General features: G+C 46.3%; 1 protein-coding gene across 1 annotated transcript in view; it reads left to right on the top strand.

Moving 5' to 3' along the window:
* The first annotated feature begins 3,337 nt into the window (after positions 1-3,337).
* The window catches only part of Nrros (negative regulator of reactive oxygen species), a 17,175-nt gene continuing 9,237 nt past the window's right edge, over positions 3,338-11,275 (top strand). The window contains exon 1 of the mRNA XM_021209570.2: positions 3,338-3,402. The gene's annotated coding sequence lies outside the window, so the exon portion shown is untranslated. The remainder of the gene's footprint in view (positions 3,403-11,275) is intronic.

Here is an 11,275-nt window from a genome sequence, read left to right as displayed (position 1 = left end):
AAAAAAAAATAACCCTGCATTATTGAATAGGAGCTAGAAGAAACTCCATAAGGCCAAGAGAGAAAGCTGTGCTTAGAGGAATATGATAGCAGGACCTCTTAGGTTGTGTTGGAGACCAAGGACTCTGATCTTGGGTCTTGGGAAGGAGCCTAGAGTAGCCAGCTGAGCAGGAGAGTTCTGGTCGGACACTCTGGCTCACAGACCTGCTGGTGTGAGGAATGTCCTGTTTTCAGCTTTGCCTTAGTTTCTCCTGGAAGTCTTTGGGTCCTTCTGCTGCTACTATAGAAGAGCAATCTGTGCTATTTTCCAGCCAACTACAACCTTATTTCTCCACGGCCTTTAAGATGGCCAGTTTCTAAGTTTCCTTGAAAGAAATCTTGCTAAGAATGCTAATGAATAAAGCATATACAAGTAGTGATCTGGCTGTAGTGGTAAGTATGTGAAGCACTTGGGAAGTGGAGGCAGGGGGACCAGGTCAGGGCCAACTGAGCCTCTGTTAAAAAAAAAAAAAAAAAAAAAAAAGAGAAAGGAAAGTGGATGAGGATGTTAGAACTCAGGTATTGTTGATTCTTAAACTGGCTGAACCAGGATTTAAACACTGGCCCAGGTAAACAGGAACAATGGCTGGCCATAAAGGCCCTAAGCAAGGAATGAATTGATCCCCATACTTTTTGTCTCATGATCTATGGAAGATGGGTGGAGTCTAATTTGGAAGATGGACAAGATTTGGGACAGGGAGCCAACTAAGGAAGTTACTGAAGTCATCCAGACATTTGGAAAAAGGAAGAAGGCTTATAAGATGCACGAAGTAAACAAAAGCAACCTAGGAAGCTCCTGAAACGTGCAAGATTCATAAGACTTTCCTCCCCAAGCCCATATAGTGGGGAGCTGCCTGTGGGTGCAGGAGTGCAGTTTTGTGAGTTGTCATTCATGCTAGGGTAGGTTTCTTGGTGAGTCACCATGTTCCTGTAAGTAATCCCAGGAAACTTACAGGCTCCCTAAGCTAGATTTGGGTGGAATTGTTTCTTTGATCTGTCATCAATGTTTTGTTGTGGTGAATAACTTCAGATCTCCCCAAGAAAAGTTACACAACAATCAGATTCAAGAATCATTCCTAGGACAGAAGATGTAACTCAATGGTTAAAAGCACTCAGTGCTCTCTCAGAAGACCCTGAGTTCTCTCCCAGCCATGATGTGGTGGTTCACAATCACCTGTAACTCTAGTTCTAGAGGGTCTGACAACTTCTGGTATCCTTAGGCATCCACACACATGACATTCACTTACATAAACACACACATACACATACACACACACACACACACACACACACACACACACTCACTCCCTTATAAAAATAAAACTATATTTAAAAAAGAAAGAAAAAAGAACATTCCTAAGGTGACATACACCTATAACCCCAGCACTTGGGAGGCTGAGACTGGAAGTTCTTACCTGTGAAATAAAAATAAAATATAGCCGGGTGTGGTGGCACACACCTTTAATCCTCAGGAGGGAGAGGCAGGTAGATCTTTATGAATTTGAGGCTATCCTCATATATATAGTGAGTTCCCAGACAGCCAAGGCTATGTAGAGAGATCCTGTCTCGAATAAATAAATAAATAAATAAATAAATAAATAAATAAATAAATATTTTAAATATGAATGCAAAATAAATAAATAAATAAATAAATGTTTTAAATGTGGATGCAAGTCCTTTCTTGGAAAAGAAGCTTGGTGCTAGAGATAAGAGTTAGCCACACACTGGTAGACACAAAATGAGTAGAGAACATGTGTCTGGCACAAAGGAAAAAGTTTAAGTCAGAAACCTCAGTGTGACACAATTTTCTCTACACTTGTTTTCTTCTTCAATGGTGCCATCATTGTTACCTTTACAAGTGAATAAATATATGTGTGTGTGTGTGTGTGTGTATGTGTGTGTGTGTGTGTGTGTGTGTAAAACAGTTAAAGTGGAAGAGGCCATGAATTTGGAAGGAGGTAAGGGGGAAATTATATTTTAATCTCAAAAGTAAATTTTTTTGCCAGACGTGGTGGCTCACGCCTTTAATCCCAGCACTCGGGAGGCAGAGGCAGGCAGATTTCTGAGTTCGAGGCAAGCCTGATCTAGAAAGTGAGTTCCAGGACAGCCAGGGCTACACAGAGAAACCCTGTCACAAAAAACCAAAAAAAAAAAAAAAAAAAAAGGTAAAATTTTAAGGCTGTATAATTAATTTACATAATTCTTTTTTGAAGGGAAAAAAATCTCCCAGCCTCCCCCCTGCCCCCCCCCCCGTGGCTTCCTTTTGTGTTGCCATCTGCTGCAGGGCATGGAGCCACCCTTCGGTGTGGTTTGTATACCCAGTGAGACTCCCTTGAGAGATGATTTATTCCCTTGTGGATGGTTGGGGATGGGAGCTCATGTCCGTTTCTCCATCTTAGAGCTGGGACTAGGTCAGGTCTGGATACGGGCAGGCACTAGGCGTGCTGCCACAGTTGACAGTGAACTTTCTACACAGCAAATCAAAACAAGGCTGTGAACACCCGTACTCCATAGAGCCAAGAAGTTTATGGTACTGACAGTCTGCAATGCTAAAAACAAGCAGACTAAACCTTTCTTTTTCTTCTATCTGTCCTTCTGGTTTATTTGTGACAGGTCTCACGAATCCCAGGGCAACCCCAAACCTACTATTTGGGCCAGGATGACCTTGTACTCTGTCTGATCCTCTTGCTTCAACCTCTCCAGGGTTGGGATCACAGGTACGTGCCGCCATGGCTGACTTCCTTTTCCCTTTATTTATTTTCTTAACTTCTAAGAAGTACGGTGCCCAGAAAAGATGATTGGTAAGGACTGGCTGAGTAGATGAAAACAGATGACTGGATGAATGACCCTTCTAAATGGCGGACTCGTCCCCCTTTCCAATTAAACAAATTTGTGCTGCCCTTCACTAAATTCTGCCCCAAGCTGGTCCTTAGATAGAAGCGTGTAGAAGAGTTCCTGGAACAGCAGACCACAAGCCAGGACTCCCAGCTCCCATGTGCACCCACCAAAGCAGGAGCCACGGGAGCATGCTTAGCGTCCTAACAGAGCTTGGCAGGCTGCACCTGTAGAGTGACAGCCCTGCTGGTCCTCCAACGGCCATGTGCCACTTGCATCCTCGTCCAACCCCACCCCCACCCCACCCCACCCCCGCGGTGGCAGTTCCTTCTAAGACGCCCGCTGAGTGCTGAGTCGCTGAGAGGCGAGCTCTCCATGTGACTTCAGTTTCCGTCGGTTCCTTCCGCAAGTGCTAAAATAATCTGATGCCCCAGAGCGAGTAGGCAGCGCAGCAGTGGCAAGTGCTGTCCAGGAGGCTGGGGCCCTGGAGACGATGCGCCCCGCGGAGCCGCCTGGGCCTGCGGGAGCAGTGAGTATTTCGTGCGTGGGTTCGCTGAGCATTTCCGGGCTACAAGAGGTGGGCGAGCTGGGACCCGGTTGGGTGGTGGGAGGTTAGGCGGCAGCCCCTCACCCCACCCCACCCCACGCTGCACTCAGGCTCATTGTGAAGTTGGGTTTGCGGTATCCAGTCTCCCCGCCTTTGGGCTGGATTTGGGGGCTACACCTTTGGTGTAGGTGGAAGTCTCAGGAACTCTTAACAGCTGAGAGAGGGGGTGTGTGATGCGGGAGAGACACGTAGGGCTTTACAACCAGCTATGGTTTGATTCCTGGCTTTTTCAGGGAGAGTGTGAAAGGTTAAGAAACTTTTCTGAGCCTCCTGTTTTTCTCATCTGCACAGTGGTTAGTGCTCCTTGCCTAGTCTGAGTGACCGGACGTCATGAGAGGACCCTGTGAACACTCAGCATACGGGTGTTTGCATCGACTCCTTTGTCCGTCAACATAAATTGAGACCCACCATTACACAGGCAAAGACGCGGACACTCAAACACAGTCGCACATACTTAACCAGAAACCTCCCAGAGTCAGCTGTGTGTGTACAGCCCGAAGACAGCAAAAGCCCTTCTCCTAGAGCCTTTGTCCTGGGTAACTTGTGCTGGGGTATTATTTGGTCCACAGTGTCAGAGAGATTAGAGCCAGGCTCTCCTGACTCCTGCTCAATGCCCTGCTGTGGTCCTCTTGGCCTCTCCAGACACAGGCACACATCCATGGACCTACCCACACGCTCACACTCAGGAGCTGGGCAGGAAAAAACACTGCTCTCCCAGCAGTTGCTAGCTCAACTTTGCGCTGCGCCTATGAACACGTGCCCCACTGTAACTAGGATCGGAGCAGACTAAGGAAGGCTTTCCAGTGTCTCTCTCTGCTACTAACTGTGAGGTATAGACAGTTTTCACAGCTGCAGGTGTTCGAGGCCTGGGGACACCCCCTATGGGTTTTATATGTGAGCCCCAGAGTTCCTAGAGGGACTTATAGATTCATGGGCCCAGGGGGGAAAAATCAACGCTTAGGTTAAAATCAAAACCGAACAGCCTCACAGAGAAGGTTCCTTCATTTGACTGGTCCCTCGAGAGAACTCTGGACAATGGCACACACTCCACCTGGCTGTCCTGGAGCTCATTAGCTTCTAAGCCAATCCCCACTGGTGTGACTTGTGAAGCAGGAAAAAAAAAAAACTTTCTCCTTAGCGATATAACTGTCCTCGGGGAACTAGCTTCTGTACTGTGTCTAATATAAGCTAGCAACACTGAAGGTTGTAACAGGGCCAGCCTTCATAGTTCCTATGACTGGAGTCAGGAGTTGGGATCGGACCAAACCAGGACTTCTTAAGGAAGCATGGTTTGGTTGAACAGTAAAATGTACTCAACAATACTGAACTGCAGGTCTGAAAATGGCTAAGTGATAGAGTTTATGGGATAAAACAGAGGAAGGGACGGAGGGAGGGAGGGAGGGAGGGAGCGTGTTTCTCCCAAAAAAAGCAACCAAGCAGTTGTTATCAGAAGCAGGGGAAATGAAGTTGCTAGACAGACTTTTCAGGACAAACAGAACCAGGGGCTGAGAGTTTTGTGTCTTCAGTGTGTGTATGTGACTTTAGCCTCAGTAGAGGGTACAAAGGAGGAAGTAGGAACTTTGCCCTGGTTCTCACCAGTGAGGTGGGTACAAAGAACAAGGCTGGGACCAGTGATGTGCTCAGCTCAGCGTGGCCACAAAGTTCTGTGAGGTCCCCAGGGACTCCCCTCTTTAAGCCCCGGCCTCCACATTTACCGCCCTCAGGCACTGTATGTGGGCTCCCCTTCTCTGCTACTGCCTGTCCCTACCTCTAAGAAAGATAACCATCTGGAGGGGATTTCTCCGCAGGAGACAGCATTTGAGGTTCTGACTCTCTTTCACACTGCTTCTGCTCAGTGAGCCCTACATATCTCAGTAGCCCTGGTCTCTCCTGACTTTCCTTGTCTCCCTTGGATGCTAAGACTGAGCACTGACCCTCAGATGTCAGCTCTGCCTGGCCTGGGGCCACATCTTTCAACTTCAGGCAAGTTAATGGTCCTTGTAACCACCCACCAAGGCACTTGGAACTTCCCCCATGGGGACTGTCCTTGGCCTCAGCCTCCTCAATGTTAGTCTGACAGGTGTTCAAAATTGTGTGTTTACTTAACTAAGGTGATTGACCAGAGGTCAGAAGATGTCATTGGATCCCCTGGGACTGGAGTTAACAATGGATGTGAGCTACCATGTGGTTGCTGGGAACTGATGAACTCAAGTCCTCTGGAAGAGCAGCCAGTGCTCTGAGCTGCTGAGCCATCTCTCCAGCAGTACTTACAGGAATGTTTAAAGAGTTCCGTTGTTTTATATGCACTCTGAAGTATTTTAGAAGAGCTCTACTGGTGACCATGGTGTTTGTTTATTTGTTTGCTGTGGATGACTGAACCCAGGACCTTGGGTACACTAGGTCAGGCTCTTCCACTGATCAGCCAGGTCAGGGTTCTTCCCCTGTTCTGCCTCCCACCCTTTTAAAGTTTTGTTTTGAGATCAGGTCATGAAATTGCACAGGCTGGCCTCAAACTCACCATCTTCCTGTCTCGGCCTCCTCAATGCTGAGATTACAGATGTTTCACAATGCCTAGTGATTTGGCATTTTTTTCCCTAAATATTTAATTTTACCTGTATCTAAATATGTGTGTGTATACGCACAATATGCATGGAGGACTTCACAGTCTCAGAAGATAGCATCAAATCCTGTGGAACTGTATTTATATGCAGTCGTGAGGCCCCATATGGGTGCTGGGAACTGAACCCAAGTCCTCTGTAGTGAGCGGCACGCCCTCTTAACCAGTGAGGCATCTCTCTGACCCTGTCTATTCGTGCTGGGGTGTTTGTTTGTTTGTTTAGGATTTATTTGTATTGCTTTTTATTCGTTTGTGTGTCTGTGTGTGAGCCTGCATTGTACATGCAAGAGCCTATGGAGACCAGAAGCATTGAATCCTCTGGAACTGGAGATGTTGTTGTGAGCCACCAGATGTATGCTCCTTGACATCCATTTTTATATATTATAAATAATAATAATGATAATAACAAATGAGTTGAGTGGTGGTGGTGCACACTTTTAATCCCAGCACTTGGGAGGCAGAAGGAGGGGAAGAGCTATGAGTTCGAGGCCAGCCTGGTCTACAGAGTGAGTTCCTTGACAGCCAGGGCTATTATAGAGAAACCCTTGAAAAACCAAAACTGAATCAGTGAATAAATAAATAAATAAATAAATAAATAATGCAATGAATTGAAGGATAAGTAAAAACATGATAAAAATAACTACAGCAAAGTGTTATAAGCAGAAGGTAGCTGGTGGATACACAGTGGTCCCTGATGACAGACTTTTTCGATTTTGTTCTATGCTAAAGTCTTTTCTTTTCTTTTCTTTTCTTTTCTTTTCTTTTCCTTTCCTTTCCTTTCCTTTAAAGATTTAATTATTTTATGTATATGAATATACTGTAGCTGTCTTTGGACACCAGAAGAGGGCGTCAGATCCCATTACAGATGGTTGTGAGCCACTATGTGGTTGCTGGAAATTGAACTCAGGACCTCTGGAAGAGTAGTCAGTGTTCTTAACTGCTGAGCCATCTCTCCAGCCCCAAGTTTTTTATTTATATGAAATGCTGAAGGAAAGTTAAGTTGCTAGTAATTAATAACTACTCAAATTGCTTCTCATCAACATAAAATTAGAATAATAAAAAACCCTGCAATGTGCTATCTATCATAGGTTATCCTTCAGCTGAAGGATATAAATAGGAGGGAGCTCCAAGAAGGATAAATAGGAATTTGGTGAAAGAAGACCACAGAAAGGGTCTTTCCTGCCGAGGAACCAGCTTGTGAAATGTGTGATTCCGCTGGGAATTGCATGTGTCCCAGGGTGGCTTGGGGTCTGGGGTGTTGAGGTGGAGTTGATGCGGAACTCACAGACTTGCGTTTGAACCGAAGCTCTCCATTCTCCGGGCACTCAGCCACACTTCTGTATGCCTCTGGCCCTGCAGGGACGCCAGCATTTCTACTGAACTGTGCGTTTGTTAGGAGTCCCTGTAGGATGGTGGTCCTTTGTGCCTTTTCAAAGGAACCGAGTTGGAGAGTCGGTATTTTCATTCTGACTCCAGGCTAAAATTAGCCTCAAGTAATCTCTGTGGTCTCTGCGTATGGTGCCCTACCGAGTCTGGGTAGTCTCCTCCCCCAGGGAAGCCCAAGATCATGGGCGTTGCCAGGAATGGAAGGAGAGGGCGTGGCTCCTTCATCTTAGTTTTTCCTTCATAGTGACTCGTTAGCACAGAGGACCTCCACTTCCCATGGGTTCACTGATACCTGGCTTCACCCAGGCATGTGTCTGCCCCCTGAGTGGGACGGCTGAAGGCTGTGCCGGGTGGTCCTGTTTCCTCCCGAGGAAGCATGGTGGCTGGCCCTTACTCTTGCAGAAGTGACCAGTGGGAATGAACCTGTGAACAGAGAAACTAATGCAACGCAGGGTGGGCCAGCGACGAGACCATGCGTTTTCTCATCTACTCATGGCTGGCCACAACGAGACACACAAGAGCCAGCTGTTACCTGTCAGTGAGAACACAACTTGCACTTTTGACTATCTGTGGCTAGATGCATTCTGTGGCCATGGAAGGGACAAAGTGAGTTGACCTCTCTTGGTTTGGATGGGCTAGCCCTGACCACACGAGGAGTCAATTCACTCATCTGTGGCCCTGTGGAACCGGCAGCGTTTGAGCAGGTAGTACGTGCTTGAAGCAGTCTCTATAGAAGGAGCTGGGTTTGGGGAGGTGGGAAGGGCTGTTGTAACCCTTACGCCTCCATCCAAGCAGAGGCGAGGGTAGAGCCTGGCCAGACCTGCCTGACACTTTTGCTCAGGAGACATCTTGAGCTCTGTATTTGACAAGTGCTTTGGTGCCATTTCACAGAACAACCTGAGCTGGCTGTCTGCCCTCCCCACTCCATCTTTTTGTTAGGATTTCCAGCTCTAAAACAGACCTGACTAGGCTCTTGGAAAATTGTGCTGGCCAGATATTGCTCAACCTGACCCAAGCTAGAGTCATGTAGGAGAGGGAACCTCAGTTGAGAAAATGCCTCCACGAGATGGCCTGTAAGCAAGTTTGGGGGACATTTTCTTGATTAATGATTGATGTGGGAGGGCCTAGCCTACTGTGGAAACACCTGGGCAATTATACTGGGTGACATAAAAAAACAAAACACAAAAAACAACAAGTTGAGCCAGGCAATGGTGGCATACAACTTTAATCCCAGCACTTGGGAGATAGAGGCAAATGGATCTCTGTGAGTTCGAGACCAGCTTGGTCTACAGAATTAGCTTCAGAACAGCCAGCCAAAGAAGAACAGAGAAACTCTGTGGGGAGAGAGAGAGAGAGAGAGAGAGAGAGAGAGAGAGAGAGAGAGAGAGAGAGAGAGAGAACAAGTTGAACAAGCCATGGGAAGCAGGTCAGGAAACAGCAAACAGCACTCCCTTGTGATCTCCGCCTCAGTCCTGTCTCCTCTCCAGGTTCCTACCTTGAAATAAGCCCTTCCTGCTCAGTCAGTCTCGGCTGTGTTGTTGATGCAGAAATGTCTAGATTCTTAGAAACCTAGCCAGGTCAGAAATGCTACTTTTTCTCAAAAGGGTGGCCAAACACCAAACTTTGAATAAAAATTTATTTGCCAGAGGGGTCATGTGCAACCAATCTTTCCTTCTTCATGCAGAAGAAATGCAGTATGTTCAAAGAGTAGTATTCTAGTAATTTCAAATGCATCCACCCCTTGCCTGCTCGGCCAGCCTGTGTCTCTGAGACCAACGGAGCAGGGCCCCAGTAGGACAACCAGGGCCCCAGTAGGACAACCAGGGCCCCAGTAGGACAACCATCTGCTTTTGAGGAAGCTGTTCTGCTCTAGACATGTTTGAGCACAAGTTGCTTAACCGTGTGTGAGAGAGGCCATCATGATGCTACTTTCTGAACATTCTTTTAAAACTTAATCATGGGCTGGAGAGATGGCTCAGTGGTTAAGAGCACTGACTGCTCTTCCAGAGGTCTTGAGTTCAATTCCCAGCAACCACATGGTGGCTCACAACCATCTGTAATAGGATCCAATGCCTTCTTCTGGCTACAGTGTATTCATATAAATAAAGATAAATAAGTCTTTTTTAAAAAAACAAAACAAAACAAAACAAAACCCTTTAATCTAGTTGTACATGCACCACTGCTGGTCTCATTTTATTGGAGAAGAAACTTACTAGAATTAAGAATTGGGCCGGGCAGTGGTGGCATATGACTTTAATCCCAGCACTTGGGAGGCAGAGGCTGGTGGATTTCTGAGTTCGAGGCCAGCCTGGTCTACAGAGTGAGTTCCAGGACAGCCAGGGCTATACAGAGAAACCCTGTCTGGAAAAAAAACAAAACAAAACAAAGAATTGGAAGCATTGTATTATGAAGAATGCATTGTGAAAGTTGTCTTTCAGAAGTCTCACATTCTTTATTTAAAAAAAAAAAGAATTATTTTATTTATACACTGTAGCTGTCTTCAGACACACCAGAGGAAGGTATCAGATCCCATTACAGATGGTTGTAAGCCACCATGTGGTTACTGGGAATTGAACTCAGGACCTTTGGAAGAGCACTGAGCCATCTCTCCAGCCCCCTTTATTTTTTTTAATTTTGAAAAATGACAAATTATAGGAAGGTTAAATGAAAGTAAGATACTTTTTTAGAAGCACAATGTTAAACTGAGTAATTGGTTGGCTAATTTAGGGAGCACTTTGCCTTTCCCTGACCAAGCCACTGAATGTAGGATTTTATGTGTATGTAGATTATATGTATGTGTATTGTATATGTATGTGTATATAGTTGATAGTCAATACTACGACTTTTGTTTGTTTTTTGAGGGGAGGGTCCTTTGTGCATACCCAGGGTGCCTAGAACTCATGGCAATCCTCCTGTCTCAGCGTTGTGGGATAATAGATGCGAGTCACTACACTGGACAAGACTTGGACCTTTGAAGACTCCAAGTCAGTTGTTTTGTAGGGCAGTACAGCCAGGATCCATCTGGGTTTCATCATGGCTGGGTTCAGGGTGCGCCCTCACACTTGGGGACTGTGAGGGTAGAGGACTGTGCCACGTCCCAAGTTCAGAGCACCTGGACAACTCTGGATCTGAACTTCTGCTGAAGGCTGGAGTCCCATTCATCTTGTATTGAGAACCCGAGCGAGCAGACCTGCCTGCCCGGAGCTTTCCGTGCTGCCTGGGACCGTGTGAGACAGTCACAGGGGAGATGCCAACGCTCTCTAGGCTGTGGGCTGAGACCAGTCGCCCACCCCTTGCTTCCAAGATCCTAGGTGGCAGCTTCTATGTGCTTTTACACAAAGGCAGACTTGCTTTCTCTCAGAGCTCTGCCTCTCTCTGCTACATAGTTACACCCTCTGTGTGTTCAGAGTGTCACCTTCGCAAGTGATGCTGCAACCTGCTTCTGATGACCCCTGTCCCCATTTCAAAACTTCTTATCTCTAATACAAAATGCCTCTGACAGCTACCTGCCTTCTCCACAAAGCCCCATTCTTTCTTTCCTTCCTTCCTTCTTTCTTTCTTTCTTTCTTTCTTTCTTTCTTTCTTTCTTTCTTTCTTTCTTTCTTTCTTTCTTCCTTCTTCCTTCCTTCCTTCCTTCCTTCCTTCCTTTCCTTCCTTTTCTTTTTCTTTCTTTCTTTCTTTTTTTTTTCTTTTTTTTCTTTTTTTTGGTTTTTCAAGACAGGGTTTCTCTGTGTAGCCCTGGCTGTCCTGGAACTCACTTCGTAGACTAGGCTGGCCTCAAACTCAGAAATT

This window comes from Mus pahari, chromosome 12 (assembly GCF_900095145.1).
Source record: "Mus pahari chromosome 12, PAHARI_EIJ_v1.1, whole genome shotgun sequence".
Taxonomy (NCBI): domain Eukaryota; kingdom Metazoa; phylum Chordata; class Mammalia; order Rodentia; family Muridae; genus Mus; species Mus pahari.
This window is presented reverse-complemented; position numbering and strand designations above follow the sequence as displayed.